The sequence below is a fragment of the Mustela nivalis genome (assembly GCF_964662115.1).
Source record: "Mustela nivalis genome assembly, chromosome: 1".
In the NCBI taxonomy this organism is placed as follows: domain Eukaryota; kingdom Metazoa; phylum Chordata; class Mammalia; order Carnivora; family Mustelidae; genus Mustela; species Mustela nivalis.
In genome coordinates, this window is record NC_139020.1 from 203597853 (window position 1) to 203613861 (window position 16009).

Sequence of the window (16009 nt, forward strand, 5' to 3'; positions counted from 1 at the left end):
CCAGCAGATGGAACGTTCTTGTTTCGATCCTAAGTATTTGAGTAGCTTCTAGGGCCACAGAGCCAGTTGGGGGAAGTTTCTAGGGGTCACCCTGGCACCCCAGGATACAGAATGTTTCTGAAATGGTTGGTTGTAGTCTCACTGTCACTAGAGCGGTGGCCCTTTGTCAGGGCCCTGCAGTTTGAAGAAAGATTCCTGCACCGCCCACTGAGGCCTGGTCTACGGAGGGGGCGAGGCCGCAGGCGGTCCTCATACCGGGAAACTGTAGTCAGAACCGGGAGGCAGGACAGTTTCCCACCGGGATGCAGCTGAATTCCCCCAGAACATTCCAGAAGCTTGGGCATGACTGTGGGGACGACCTCAGGAGTTGCCCAGGACATTGCAGAGCTGGCCCCAGCCTTCTGTCTCACTAACCCCAGGGAAACTGAGGCACTCCAGGCCAACTTCTCTCCGATAAAGATGGTAAATCTTTCGAACCCAAGCAGCCTGGGAACGGAAGGGCGGCAGAGAGCCTCGGACCCCCAGCCCGTGCAGGTTTGGAAGGGGACGAGATGGGGACGCGAGGACTAAACAGGCCCACAGGGTTCCCCGTCAGGATCCGCTTTGATGCGAAGTCTCAGGACACAGCCCCAGCCTCGTCTGGTGGGGCTGGACTCCGAGACCCTTCTTTGGGAAAGTTCCTTTTCAGTGTCCTGTGCCTCTGGGTCAAGGTCTGCAGCCCTTTGCCGCCAAGGCCGGCTGCTCACCCCCGCCCCCTGCACGCTGCCTCTCGGCTGCATTGCAGCCAGGGAATCCCAAAACAGGTGTTTATGAACTCCATTTTACATTTTAATAAACTTTGCATTTTAGATGCAGTTTCAGATTTGCAGAAAAAGATCGCAAAGATAATACAGAGGGGTTCCCACAAACACCGCACAATTTCCCCTGTGTTTAACATCGTAACGTCACTATGGTACATTTGTCACAATTCGTGAACCAGTATCGACAAATTCTTATTAAAGGTCACCCTTTATTCCGTGCTTTTACCTTCGTCTGTCTCAGGACCCCGCTGTGTGTACAGTGGTCTCGCCTCCCCAGCCTCCTCCCGGCGGGTTTCTCAGACTTGCATTTTTTTGCTGACCTTGACATTGTGGAGGGGGCTGGGCAGGGGTCTCCCAGCATGGCCCCGGGTTTGGCTTGTCTGGGACTTGGGGTGACAGGCAGGGGCGGAGCACAGAGGTGACGTGGGTTCCATCATCAACGCTGTCTGTCGCTGACACTGACCATCATCTGAGACGGATGGACTTTAGAAAGGCAGCTTCTCGGGCCCAGGTGTTTTGGGACACACACTCCTGTCAGGGCGCTAACCCGTGAGACCAGGAGAACGCCATGATTGGAGGTTTCATGACGGGGTAGGGAATGTAGGGGCACCCTGGACAGTCAGGGTCCTCGGAAACCTTTCTTTTCCAGGTGATGGACGAGAGGCCTCTGAAGTCCCAGAGGGGCCCCCGGTGCCCACGAGATGGCCTCACTCTGTCATTAGCAGTGATGTGGGCCTGGGGCTTCTCGTGAAGCCTGTGGGCTTCCTGAGCGCTGATGGACCCCCTCATCCTCTCTGGAAAGGTGAGCAGCTTCCAGAACGTGTCTGGAGGCGATTCCTAAGGCTTCCTCCTCCTGAGGGGGGACCATCGTGTGTCCCCTGGGGGAGGTCACTGTGCCTCACTCTCCAAGGTGCCCACGGCTGCGCGCTTGAGCATACGGTGAAAACTGTACCATGTCTGTAGGGATTCAACCTCCATCCTTTGGTTATAACCTCAGAGCAACCTTGCGGGTGAGGCGGGCAGGGTGCGGGCGCATTGTCCTGATGGGAAAACTGAGGCTCGATGCCGGTACTCATTTGCCCAGAGCCCTGAAGCCCCAAGGGTCAGTGGCTCAGCATTTTGCTGGCCGTCGGAAAGATTTGTTTTTCCTTGCCTGCTGCTTTTTTACGTATGCACTGTGCCTAGAAAAGGTACAGAAAGTGTCTCCTGATGTCTTAAATAGGAGGGCTGTGCACTGACTTAGTCCTGGGGTGCGGGGGGAGGGTACCGTGGGCTTTTGGGAACCCTTGAACCCCTGAGGATACATTTGTGGAATTTTCTTGTGTCATTAGGTTTTTTTGGGTTTTGTTTTTTGGGTTTTTTTGTGTGTGTGTTTTGGTTTTTTTTTTTTCTTTTTTGCGGAGGGTGTCCGTGACGTTTTCATTCCGTTCTCAGCAGTTCCCAGACCACCTCCCCTCTCACCCAACCACCCCCAAAAGGTTATGAGCCAGTTTTAAATCCTGTTTTCCTCTTTCCTCAGCCTCATACACACACTCAGGGATACACCCCCCCACACAGACACACACATCTGCTGTGCAAATAATCGGCCTCGAATCCACCGATCCATCCCCACGCCCACAGGCGCTCTCTGCCTCCTCCTTGGCGAGGAACACGCACATCCTTTCCTGAAAAACAGTGTCCAGGTTGAAAGCGCTGATGAGGAAAATCTCCAAACATAACAGCCGCGAGAAGAGAACCACAAATCTCCCCTCCTCCCGCCCCACCCCTACGTGCATCGCTCACTGACAGCTGCCAGCCAGATTCTGCCGCCTTCCCTGCTCCGAGCCCTTGGCAGACAGGCTGGAAGGCAGTTTCGTCCCTATGTCCTTTCAACCTTCCTCATTCAAGTCCACGTCACTCGAAAGGTGGGCACCTTCTCATACAGTGCCAGGCTGCGATCACACCTAGAACTCAGAGTCACACCCCCCCCCTTCCCTTTATCATATCCTGCACATGAGTGGTGACATCACTGATGTTAACCCGATGGCTGGAAGCCTTTGTCCCCTTAGGACGTGTCCCCACCCCCACCCCCAGCCCCCACCGCGGCTCCCACTTGTCACAGCTGTTTCCCCACCTCCTCATGGGTCCGCGACCCAGCTCCGGGTGCAGCAGGATCAGAACCCAAGGGTCCGGGATACCTGAGCAGCCTTTTGCAAAAAGGTGATTGATGGTCTGCAACTTTCTCCTAATAAATGGAATTGCATCTTCAAAGCCAATTTCATTTAAAAGGACATCCTAGTCCTGGAACAGTTGTGGAAAGCTATTTTTAAAACAGGAAGCATCCCAGAAACAAAGAACCTGCCTCTTGAAATAATGGAGTAAATATTTCTGCCCCCTTATCAGATCTGGTTCCTTTGAAACATGGACCTTTTGGTCTTGTTTTGTTTTGTTTTCTTTTTTCCCCAAATTTTCCCCAGTAAAAGTTACCAGGAGCTGTACAAATTGTATCATGAGCTGTTGTTGGAAAAAACATAAAGGGAAATGTGATCCTTATCACCAGCTTATTCCAAAGAAATTACGTGATGTGGGCTTGCATGGCTCGCGTTGTGTTTATGTTTAGTGGGTTTTTAAATATCCCTTTGATTTGCTTTCTGGCGGCTGTGCTGTGTGCATTCTGCTTCATGACCTTGAGCATGCTACCTAAGTGCTCTGGGACTCAACTTTCCTCATTTGGCTGCAGAGATGGGGCGGGACCACTAGTGGAGGACCTTCCCAGCTTTAAAAGTCTGAAGATTATTATTCAAATCTCCAGAAAGACACCCATTTTAGGATTCCGGGTAACATAAAAGAGAAAAATAGAAACCATCCCCTTAGCCTCGTCTTTGCTTAGAATATTTTGTGCACATGTAGACAACAGCGTTGTATTATGATCACCAAACTTGGTAAGAGACTAGAAATTATTCCAGACACTAAAAGCAAATTACGATTAAGTCATGTGAGAGAGGTGCTGTGTATTGGTACAGTGGGAATCATAATATATGTATATCAAGTTAACATGTACACCTTACATTCACACAATGTACAAATGTATGCGATGCTATATGTCAAATGTATGTCAATAAAAATATTTTCCCAAGCATTAAAAAAAATTGAAAAAATATTTTTCCAGTCTTAATAAGTATTTGAAAGCTAAGGGGGAAATGCTTAAATAACTAATGTGTGTGTGTGTGTGTGTGTGTGTGTGTACTCTTATACATTTATTACACATACATATAATAATATTATATAATTAGTAGCCTGACATATAATAGACTTATATATAACAATATTCTTATGACATATAGTATATATAACATTATCAATATCAATACATTGTGTCGATAATACTTATGAATAATATGTATTGTAATATAAACTTAAAATACCCAGTACATTGCAAGAAAGCCAAGTTTCATATATGACCAAGTTTCTGTGACCTTGTGATGGTTTTCCTACGCTGACCTTCAACCCACGGGTAGAGACCCTTCCTGAGGACTAGAGCATAAGGACTTTTGAGATAGTGGACTGCTGTGATATTGTTTCTTTGTACTAAAGACGAAGGGCAGAGTTTCCATTCCAAGAGCCAAAAAAAGACCCAAGATGAGATGTAGCCATTGTTCAGCCGTAAACACACTTTGTAAAGGAAGCGAGGATCCTGGTTCTAAGGGAACAGCACGGTAGCCCGGAACTCCCGATTCCTTTCCGGTTCTAGATCCTAGGATAAGAGACCTATGGCTCCTCTTCCCCTGAGGGAGACGGGGGAAGACACAGCGGTGTGAAGAGACCCTGGGTGCGCTGGGAAGGACACAGCCTTGAGTCAGACAGACTTGGTGTCCATCCAGCTCCCCTCTTTACAGATCTGGGGAGTCCTTTCTCATTCATCCCTTGGAGTCCTTGCTCCTCCTCCGTAAACTGAGGATAATAACTCTACCTCTCATGGCTGTTGTGAGAATCCATAGCGAATTCTCCAGCACATTCTAGGTGCTGAAGGTGGCAAGACCCACAGTAGTAGTGGTTGTTTTGTTATCTAGCTAATTGTGGTTTTAAAAAAAAAAAAAAAGAACCCCAAGCCCCACCTAACAAAACTTAGCATCTCAACCATTTTTCGTGTACAAGTCGGTCGTGTTGACTATCTTTGCGTTGTTGTGCAACAGCTCTCTAGAACGTTTTCATCTTGCAAAACTGAAACTTCATACCCATGGAACAACTCCCCCATCACCCCCTCCCCGCAGCCAGTAGTAGTGGGTTTTGTTATTACTGGGTCGGATGGTTATGATTGAGGCTCTGGTTGCTACAATTGTGATTGCTTTGCACTTTGAGAGCCGGGCGTATCGTTCCCTGGGAGTGTGCGGAGCAGGGTGTCTGTCTATACTAGCTAACGAGCTACCGCACACGATTGCTTATGAAGGAAGCCTCGTTCTCCATAGAGGACGTTGATCGGAGCTGGGGAGCAGGGACACAAACCCTGAGATGATGTAAAGGTCTTTGAGAGAAGGGGGCTCAAGTGGCCGAGTACCTTGTGCAGACCAAGTCCGTCATTGGCCGACATCCAGGCAATTGGTGCTTTTGTCCGAGTGCTGTCTTCCATGCCGAGGCTCGGCCAGGGGACTTTCCACTCGAGGGGACAGATGCCACTGGCCCTGTGTGGCATGGCTGGACTGAATCATGGGCTTGTCACCACCTCACCCGTGGTTATTTTTATAGCCGACAAGCAGACTTACTGGAAATGGCTTGGCATGCGGGCATAGGACGTTCCTGCAGTTTAAATCCGAGGAGCTGGAGGACACGAGCCCGGGGCTGGGGTGTCTCTTCAGGCCCAGGACCAAGACATCCCCGCGGAGCACATCCCTCCCAGCCCAGGAAGAATTCCTGGGATCCCCGGCCTTCTGGAGGTCTTTCCTGGTTTTCGGGGTCTTTCCAGGCATATATTTGAGGCCCCAGAGCCCTCACCTGTGTCATGGTCCTCTGACCCTCATGGCTTGCCCCAGCCAGCCCGGCCGCCTGCCTCCGCCCGGCCCGCCCAGCCGAGGAGTGCATCTGGCCCGCACAAGGGACGTTCTGTCATTTTCCAGGTCACAGTTTTGAGTTGTCCTTTCTCTCTCTCTCTCTCAAGCAGGGACTGGGCCCAAGAAAGTGGTTCAGAGGAGGTAGCAGGAGACTGATGTTGGGCTGGAGGGCCCCCGCCCCTTGGGGACAGTCTCCCTGTCCCCCAGGCCCACGGGCCCCAGTGTGGGAGGAAGCCCTGCGTGGGGCATTTTTGTGTACTTCTTCCTCTGCACACTTGTCACATTTCCAGCAGCTCGTCTTCTCTGTCTTGAGCTGTCTGTCTTACATCCAACCAACCGCTCGGAGCCCTGGTTTTACTCCCGTTGTCTTGCCGACATGACACCCCAATTCCTGGGGTAGTGCCACGTGTATTTTCTGAACTACATTTCTTGCTTGGAAGCGTGGTTGAGCCAACAAGCAGGAATTTTCCATCAGGCAACGGCTGGTTGCCTCCCCACGAGACAGGCCATGGGTCCTTGGTGCTGCTGTGGACTGTCTTGGGACCCTCGACAGACTAGAGACTTCGGCAAGGCATCGATCGGGGTTTAAGAAAGGCCGTGAGACTCCTCACCTGGCCTTCCCAGAGGGTCTGCAGCGGCTGTGAAACTTGTTCTAGAAAATTCTTCCCACTTAGAGTCAGTTAAAGGATGTGGAGTCCATTTGCACTGTCCTCTCCCTCCCATTACCTGAGAGTCAGGGACTGACCACTCTGTCTGAGCCCTGGGGCCCGGGGCTCTTTCTTGCTGGGCATCACTTGTCATTTTCTCTTAGGAGCCCCCGTACCAAGTTGATCTGCTGCATTTCCTCAAAAACCAGATGCCCTCAAACGCCGTTATGTTTCCAGAAACACAAGATGCTGCCAGCAGCCAACATACTTTTAATCAGATTTAATTCTGCAAACGTTTACTGTCACACTGTACTAGACTAGGGGTCAGTAGACTTTTTGTAAGGGGCCAGATAGGAAATCTTTTTGGCTTTTAGGGCCATATGGTCACTTAAGTCTGCGATTATTGTATAAAAGTGGCCCGAGACTCTATGTCAACGATTGCACGCGGCTGCCTGCCAATAAAACTTTATTTACAAAAACATATGGGGGGCCAGGTTTGGCCCTCAGGCTATAGTTTGCCACACCAGATCTAGGGCCTGAGCTGGGGCCTGGAGAGGCAGCGGAGAGCCTGACATTCTTTCTGCCCTTACGGGGCTCCAGCTGAGTTTATTTTTATGAGGCCTGAACAGTTTTTGATTTCTATCTTTCTCTGGGGTGCAGGTGACATTCTTTGGAAGAATAAAAATGAAATGCTACATTGTTCGCAACACCATTAAACCAGAGGTCCCCTCCCTGTTTCCCCATAAGTTTTAGAGTCAACATGTTGAAAAGGAAGTTATGTGAAGTAAGAATGGCTCCTTCTGTGAATCCAATGACAATGTCAAGGTCATACCATTGTTTTGATTCCCCCCACTCTCCATATTAGGGACTCTCTTTGCCATCTTGCCCGAAGGCTGGCAAATGCAGGGGCTGAAAGGAATTTTTTTAAACCACAAAATGGAAAATCTATTGTTTTTCTGGCCATCACTCCTATATCCAATGATACACGTCTATATGGAGTTCCATACAGTATTACCTTAATGAAATGGATAAAAGGGCTTTGAACTTACCCTTTCTGTGTGCCTGTTGTCTGTTGTTAAGAGAGGAGTGGAGGTTCCTGTCAGCAAAGCAGAGTTGGAAGCCCTGTCGGGCTTGAGGCTTGTCATGTCTTGTTTTCCATTTATTCATGAAGAGCAGAGACACTGGGTCCAAATTTTATTTTATATTCACAAATGAGGTTTTTAAAAAAATGATAGCATTTCACAGTCAAAACCTCTGTTCCCGTTTTCTTTCAAAAAATACTTTTGTTTTTCTTGAGGTGAAATAAACAGAACATGAAATTAACCACTGAAAGTGAACAATGAAGAGGCTCTTAGTACATCCAGTGTTGTTCAACCATCACCTCCAGGTCCAGAACATTCCATTCCCCTCCCTGCAGAGGACACCCCATGCCTACGAGCAGTCACCCCTCCAGCTCCCTCCCTGAGCCCCTGATGATCCCCAACCTGCCTTCTGTCTCTAGGGATCTGCTGGTTCTGGACGTTTCGTGTCGATGGGCTCACGCACCATGACCTTGCGTCTGGCCGTTCGCACTCAGCACGACGTTTCCAAGGTAGCATGTGTCAGGACTTCGGTCCTTTTTATGGCTGAACACGATCCCGCTGCGTGGAGGCCCCACTGTGCGTGTGTATCCATACTTCGATGGGCCCTGGAGCTCTTTCTACTTCTTGGCTGTTACGGTCGTCGCTGCAGTGAGGGTCCCGACTGTTTCTTCAGTGAGCAAGCCCACAACTGCCAAACCGTTTGCTCCGGGCAAAGTCTCCCACTTAAGAAGGCACCCCGATGGGGTTCAGAGGCATCTCAGGCTGTCCTCAGAAAGGACCGTGCAAGGTCACCCTCACACCCCCTCTGTGTGCTTCCAAAGGGACCCTCAGAGTTTTCCCCGCACAGAGGTCACTCAGGGGTGGGACAGTTGTCTCAGACGTTGGGGCAGTCCTCCTCCCCTGGTCCCACGTCCCAGAGACCCCGGAATTAAACAGAACAAATAGGGGTGGGGGTCGCCTCCGTGGCATAGTCGGTTAAGCCTCTGACTCTTGGTTTTGGCTCAGGTCATAGTCTCAGAGTTGTGAGATCGAGCCCTGCATCAGGCTCCAGGCTCGGAAGGAAGGCTGTCTGCTTGAGATTTTCTCTCTCTCTCTCTCTCCGTCTAACTCCCAGCCAAATAAATAAATAAAGCTTTAAAAATAAATTAGTGAATAAATAAAATGAGTGGGCTTGCTCCTTTGAAGCTTCCCCATCTCTTTCTTAACAACAGCCCCCATTCCTTCACTGAGCACCTACTATGTGCCTGGCAGGGGCACGCCCTGTCCCACAGAGGGAGCCCCGCCCAGGCAGCTGCTAAGGTCCCTGCTTTGCCAGCGGAGGAGATGAAGACCAAGAGCCACAGGCGACAGGGGTGAACGCAGGAGCCCAGCTCAGCCCTGTCCAGCGCCCCTAACCCCCGCCTCGTCCCCCCCAAAGCCCAGACCCTGGTGGGAAGGGAAGAGCTGGTCCCTGCAGAGACCCGCACGCGCGCAGGGAGACAGGGTTGGTGGGAACCGGCTGTGCTTGATGTAACAACTTTTGAGATAAGAAACTTTTCCTTCGACAAACCTCTGCATGACTCAAAACGAACCCACGAGCCCCCGGCATGCTGGCCTGTCACCCCGGGGCCGCATTGAGGAAATGAGACATCAGGATGTCTTTGAGGTTTGGGGTTCAACGGAAACACACCGGGAATGTGGAGATTTCTCCCCCGGAGAGTCAGGATTGGCTTCTCTGGGCATGTTTTCCAGCCAAGCGGAGGGATGGGGCTGGCTGGATTCCTCCTTGCTCTGGGAACATCATAGAACCTGGAGGCCGCAGACATGGGGTTTGGTGGAGGAGTGTGTTTTTAGCCTTGGGACAGTCCCCAAAAGGCCAACTTGGGGTCAGGGTTGAAATCAGGGGTGACTGAGACGGAGGGCCATCAGGACGTGCCAGAGAAGGCAGGATGGCAGCCCTTGAGAGCAGCGGCTGGTGTTGGCGGGCGCAGAACTATTTCCTGAATGACTGTGACAATTTCGAGCCGCGTGCCTCACAGTGTGGCCTGCGCATGGCCAAGCCAGTCCCTGGGGCGCTGTAGACATGCCAGCTCCCGGGCCCTGTCCGAGGCCTTCCAGATGGGATTCCAACCATGCTGGGGGACAGAGCGGATGGGACAGCCCAGGCTGAGCTCCCACGGTGTGGCATGAAATGACTCTCCGATTTGCTGTTCTGAGCAGCCTGGGGGGAAGTGTGGCTCAGCTGGCCGGGCAGTTGCCCAGAGCTATGGCCTGGAGGAGAGTGCCAGACCTGGTTTCAACCTGGGCCACGGATTCCGAGGCCTGTTCACACTGCGTACCACACACTATCTAGCATCCTCTTGGCCTCTCTTGGAGTTGATAAGAAATCCTGTCATCCCAGGAAACGCTGGATTTGGAGTTTTGCTCCTGATGAGTACCAGGAAGCAAAGCCGCTATGTCCAGTCACGGTGTGACCCCTTCCCAACCAGGCCCCCCAACTCAGACACACCCCTCCCTGCTGGCTGCTCGGACCCAGTAGAATGAGGGGAGGCAGATACCTGTCCTGACACCCCCACTCTGGTTAGGTTGGCCCACGTGACAATGGCAGGGCTCCCGTTGGGGAAATCAAGGCAGGCTTCCTAGTGGAGGTGACACTTGAGCTGGGCCTTGAAAGGTGGACTAGGTTTGTCCCATGGACACATGGGAGGGGCTTTTCCACATGAGGAACAGCCTTGACAAAGATGTGGACTTGGGGAGGAGGGAGGGTGAGTGGGGGTAGGGCGGGGGGACCTTGGAGATTAGGATGGGAGGTGGGGGGGTGCATGGTGCCAGTTGAGGCCCAGTGGGTGGAGGCTGGCTGCCTGTAAGGGGCTGGAATGCTGGAGTGAGCGACTTTCCAGCATATTCTGAACAGCAAGGAAGGGGTGTGTCCGGGTGGCTGGGGTAGGCTCTCAGAAGAAGACCCCCACTGGGGGCCCCCCTGCTGGACGCCTTGGAACCTGACAAGCTGTTCTTGGGGGTTTGGGGGGTCACCTGTGTGAGTCAGGGCAGGCTTCCACTCTGGGGGCTACAACCCCACAGGGACCAAGGGAAGTCCCCAGGGGACACCCAGAGATCTCATGGGCACCCCAGATGTGCAGCAGGTGAGATGAGTCTCAGGTACACTGAGGCCCCTTGGGCGAGACCTGGATTCCTCTCCCTCTCACCTAACACGGAACTCGGGGGCTCAGCGCCCCCAACAAACCTCCTGTTGCCACGATTTGCTCATTAAGGCTCCAAGGGGTTTTCCTGCATTTCTGTTCTTTAATTCCCATGCATTTCTGAGTTTGCCAGATTTCTCCCTGTTCTGGATTTCTAGTTTCATTCCACTGTGGTCAGAGAACATGCTCTGTAGTATCTCAGAACTCGTCCGTGCATCGAAGTGGGTTTTGTGGTCGATCCCTGGGAATGTTCCATGTACCCCTGAGGAGTCTGTATTCCGCTCCTGTTGGTGGAGTGTTCTAGACATGTCTGTTACAGTGAGTGGATCTATAGACTCCCTGTACTTAAAAATATGTTTTTTTAGAGGCGCCTGAGTGGCTCAGTGGGTTAAAGCCTCTGCCTTCAGCTCAGGTCATGGTCCCAGGGTCCTGGGATGGCCCAGTGTCGGGCTTTCTGCTCGGCGGGGAGCCTGCTTCCTCCTCTCTCTCTCTGCCTGCCTCTCTGCCTACTTGTGATCTCTGTCTGTCAAATAAATAAATAAAATATTTTAAAAATACATTTTTTTTTTAAAGCCGGTGCGGGGACAAGGGGGGAAAAGGGAATGTCAAGAGAATGTCCTGTTCACTCTGTTCTAGGTTAAAGCTGCATGGAGCCCTGGCCGGTGGGGGCCATTGGGTCTCAGGGGTGTGGCCCGCTCCCGAGGGCTGAGAGACCCAGGAAGTCTGGCTGGCCCGTCCCAGCGAGCGGCCTCCACAGCCTCCGAAGGAGAGCCGATGGCATCAGCCCGCGTGACGGCCTCGGTCTCTGGGTCCTGGCCCAGCTCAGGCCCCAGCCCAGGGGAGGGACTGCAGGTCTGGTGCTGCCCCTGGAGGAGGCCGTCCTGGGGCCTTTGGGGCCTGGCAGGCTGGGGTGCTCGTTGCAACCTACAGGATGAGCCGGTGGGCAGGCGGGCGTGCCGGGTGTGAGCGGCACCTCGACCGCAGGCCTGTCCAGCTCCCGGCGGGGCTGCCGTGAAGCCCTGAATTTTAGGGCGGCCCCCAAAACTGGGCCTTGGGCAGCGCTCGCCTCCCTGCCGTTTCACAGAGGAGGAAATTGAGGCCCAGTATGTGGCTAACTGAGGCTGAGCCAGCCACGAGCTGGTGGAGGACTGAGATCCGACGGTGCTGGGACGCTTGCAGGCCCAGCGGCGCCCGGGTGAGCTGCTCAGGAGAGGGAAGCATTTCTGAGCTTCTTCGCAGCCGTGAGCAAAGCCTTGCAAGAGAAGATGTTGCAGGGTGGTGGGGGGAGGGCACCCAGCAGGTCCAGGTCTGTTTAGATCCCCACACGATTGAAAGCAGGGTCTCGAAGGGGTGTTTGCATCACAGTCGCCCAGAGGCAGAAGTCACCCAAGTGTCTGTCCAGCAGGGGCCAAAGGGAAAGGCAGAATGGGATCAAGCCACACCGTGGAGTATTACGCAGCCAGAAACAGGACGGGACTTCTGACCCGGGCACAGCAAGGGTGAGCCTGGAGGACGTTACGGGAAGGGAGCTCAGGCGGCCACAGCGGGACAAATACTGTGTGATTCCCCTTATGTGAGGTCCCTCCAGCAGTCACAGCCACTGAAGCAGGAAGTAGAGTTGGGGGACTGGGGGAGGGACAGATTTTGAGTGTGAGAAGACAGGAAAGTTCTGGAGAGGGATGGTGGGGTTGGCTGCACCATGGTGTTGATGTGCTGAATACCACTGAATTGGACACAAAAATAGTTCCAGTGGTTAGTTTCAGGTTCTGTGTATTTTACCCTAATGGAAAAGTAAAGAAAATAAGAGGTGTCCGGGAAGAAAGTTGGGTGATATGGGAGACGGAACTGGAGAAAGGGCTCAGGCTGGGAGCACGGTCTTGGCCAGGTCTCTGTCTCCGCCCCTGTCCCATCTTCCTTGGTCTACAGGGACTAGGATGGGGGGTGGGCAGGTGGCTTCCTTGGATGGCACCAGCCTGGATTTGGTCTCTGCCCCCAAGGAGCCCCCGTCCGAACCAGCCAGGGAACAGGATCCCCCGCCATCTGGGAATCTGGGGTGAAACGTACTCAGGGAACCAAGAGAAGAGCAGGGGAGGCTGTGAGCACTCAGAAGGGAAAGTGAGGGGCATCTCCCAACTGTGGGTCACGGCTGAGGAAACATGTCATAGCACATGACGGGCAGGGAACAAAGCTGATGGTCGCTGCCTGCCTCAATCCCTCCGTGGCTCCCTACTGCCCTTCAGTCCTGCAGCTCAGGCTCATCCCTGCCTCTCCCCGTGCATTCCAGTCACAACCACCTCCTCCTTCCCAGAAGCCCCACGAGCAGGCCTCTCCCTCCACTCCACTCCCTCCCAGGGCGGGGGTCAGTCCGTGAGCCCCAACTTTGGAGGCAGGACATGCGGGTGTCGCACAAGGCTGAGAGAATCAGTCACGCTTGCCAGGAAGGCCCAGCTGAGAGCCTGGGATTTGTAGAGACGAGAGACAGTGGGGAGGCGCAGGTCACTGGTTTCAGCCTTGGGGAGTCAGGGGGAGGATTTGCGTCAGTCCCACTCTGAGGAACTCTGGCCTTTCTTGCTGTGTGATCTTGGACAGGTGGCTTCCCCTCTCTGAGCCTCCTCATGCACCCCTCACCTCTGGGCCCCATCAAGAAATCCATCTGCCTCCTAGTTCCATGTGGTCAGCTAATTTACTAATGTGTGCGAAGGCCCAGAGAGGAGCCCAGTCATTTGAAAGAAGTCACCAAGTATGTGCTTAGCAGGATGAGGGCCCTGGGTCCTCCCTCCATCCCAGGGAGTGGGTGAGGTCTGCTGAATGGTCACACATCCCGAGGACCAATCGTGGCTGGCCATGGGAAGAAAGTGGCAAAGGATTTCCAGCTGAGGAAAGAGTAAGTGCAAAGGCCCCGAGGCAGGACTTGAAGGGTATATCTGTTTCTTCCCAGAGCCACAAATGGCCACAAATGTACCCTGCCCCACCCTCCCTCTCCTCCAAAAAAAGAATTAAAATTGGTGAAATATGGGTCAATGAGATTTGCCTTGTCCCTCTGCCTCCCTCATGAAATAGGACTGAACTTGGCCTCCAGGGCCCACACAGCGAAGGGAAAGCCCCGACTCTCAGAGTAGGAGTCCTAGCATCAGTGTGTGTCTCTGAGAAATGCCTCTGGGCCTCAGGTTCCTCTTCTGCAAGGACAAGGAGATGGTGACCCTAAGGGGCTCAAAGGCTGACGGCAGAAATGATGTGCTAAGGGCCAGTGAGGGGGACACTCCCTGGCAGGACACTCGAGAGCACAAAGCTGAGGGGCTAGGAATTGAGACTCCAAAGCCTGCTTCTTCTCTCCCTGCCTAGGGAGGGCTACTCAGGGCCCCTGACTCTTGTCCCATGGCCTCCTGTCCCCCCCCCTCCCCGCTGAGGATCTGCTTTCTGGCTTTAAGTCTGCAGAAATGACCCCAGGGCAGCTCGGCTAGGTTACTACCAGCAGCTACAGGAAGAGTGGGTGAAACCGGCATTCTAGGCCCAGGGCTAGCAAATGCAAAAGCCCTGAGGCAGGACCAGGGTTGCATGTTTGGCTGACGGTAAGGCGGCCGGCGGGACTGCGTGAGCACACAGGAGAGAGATGAGAGGTGGGAAGGCGGATCTAGGGACCCTCAGACCACGAAGAAGTTTTCAGATTCATTCTAGAATGATGGAGAGCTGCTGGAGGACACCATCTGATTTGATGGGGGAGACAAAATTGTCCCCAATACGGCGTCTGCGTAGAGGAGCCAAGGGTCTGGTGCCCTTGTTTTCAGATGGGGAAACTTGAGGACTGGAGACCCTCCGTGACTGCCCATTGCAGAGGCATCCCGGTGGGGGGAAAACTTTCATTTCCGGCAGACAGGGCTTCAAGGCTCAGGTCCGTTACGTGGACAGTGATCTTGCCTCCCCACACCCCCGTTTTCTCACGTGCAAAATGGGCACAAACCCCCGGAAAACACTCATCACGGAATCATCCTAGAAATCTCACCCCTGCCTCCTGTCTAGCCCAGCACACAGACGGACCATCTGTATTCATCCATTCAGTTGTCGAGGGACACTGGGCTTGTTCTCACCTTTTGCTGATTATGGGTTTTGCTGCTGGGCACCTCGGCCTCCGGGCACCCATTGGAGTCTCTGTTTTTAAATCTCTGGGGTCTACGGCCAGCAGCGGAGCCGCTGGGTCCTGTGGTAACTCTGTTTTGCTTTTTGGCAAACTGCTTCCCGCCACCCAGGCTTCCTTTGGCTTCATAATGTAGCATCTTAGGGAGGGCCATTCATCTCAGGGAGCCAGGCTCCCCCAAATATTTGTGTCTCTTGACACTCACAGGGACCCTCCAGGAACCACAGTCATGGGCATGGAGGAAGACCCGGCCCGCTTGATGTGCTTCAGGATGGAGACTTTTCGAGGCACGGGTAGGAGCTGTGACATCAGGTTGGCCGGGGTTCAGGCCCCGGCTCCACTCCCTGCACCTGCTCCAGGCCCAGGCTAGCCCTCCGCTCCAGGAGCCCTACTTCCTGCATCTGGAAAACCGGGGTGGCTCCCCTTCTGCCTCCACCACTGCTTGGTGGGCAGGTTGAAAGCAAGAACCTGGGGAAGGTGACCGGGATTAAAGCACCTGCCCCAGCCCGTGGGGCTCAGTTCAAGTTAGCACTGGGTTAGTCACTCAATAAACTTGTTGACACTGGCTCTGGGTGCCCGCCTGAGGCTGAGTCACTTCTGAGTCACGGATGCTTCCCCAGGACTCAGCTGAGGGCTAAGGCATTGGGTGCATCTGCTGAATGAATGAACGGGAGAGGGGAAGTGGAGAGAAAGAAAAAGAGGCAAGAGAGACCGAGACATAAAGAGAGATGGGGTGGGGTTTAATCCAGACCTCACATCCAAGGACCGGCCACAAGGGGCAGGGGGGGGACTCAGGGCACTGGCCACGCCCTAGTGCTGGGCTCTGCCCTCCCCCTGCATTCTGTCCTTCTGTCTAACAGCTGCACCTTCACAAGGGAACAGGCCTGTGAGGCAGACACGGGGGCTTCAGTGGGAGGGAAGGGTTTTGCCTAAGCAGTGGTTCTCACTGCCTGCCCTTCTGTGCACCCCCTCCCAAGGGGACATTGGTGACGTCTGGAAACATTTTGGTTGTTGTGACGGAGGGGCTCGAGGTGCTACAGGCATCAGGTGGGTCGAGCCCAAGGGTGCTTCTCAACATCCTACCATGCACAGCATGGCCCCCAACAGCCAAGGAGGGTCCAGCCTCAGATGTCAGTTGGTGCCAA

General features: G+C 53.5%; 1 long non-coding RNA gene across 1 annotated transcript; it reads right to left on the bottom strand.

Annotated features, from left to right (window-relative positions):
- Positions 1-815: 815 nt before the first annotated feature.
- On the bottom strand, positions 816-5414 carry LOC309853430. The gene is made up of 2 exons (XR_014305671.1): positions 5335-5414; positions 816-3080 (listed from the first exon to the last, which is right to left on the bottom strand). It is a non-coding gene; the product is annotated as an uncharacterized lncRNA (long non-coding RNA).
- Between the last annotated feature and the right edge of the window lie 10595 nt (positions 5415-16009).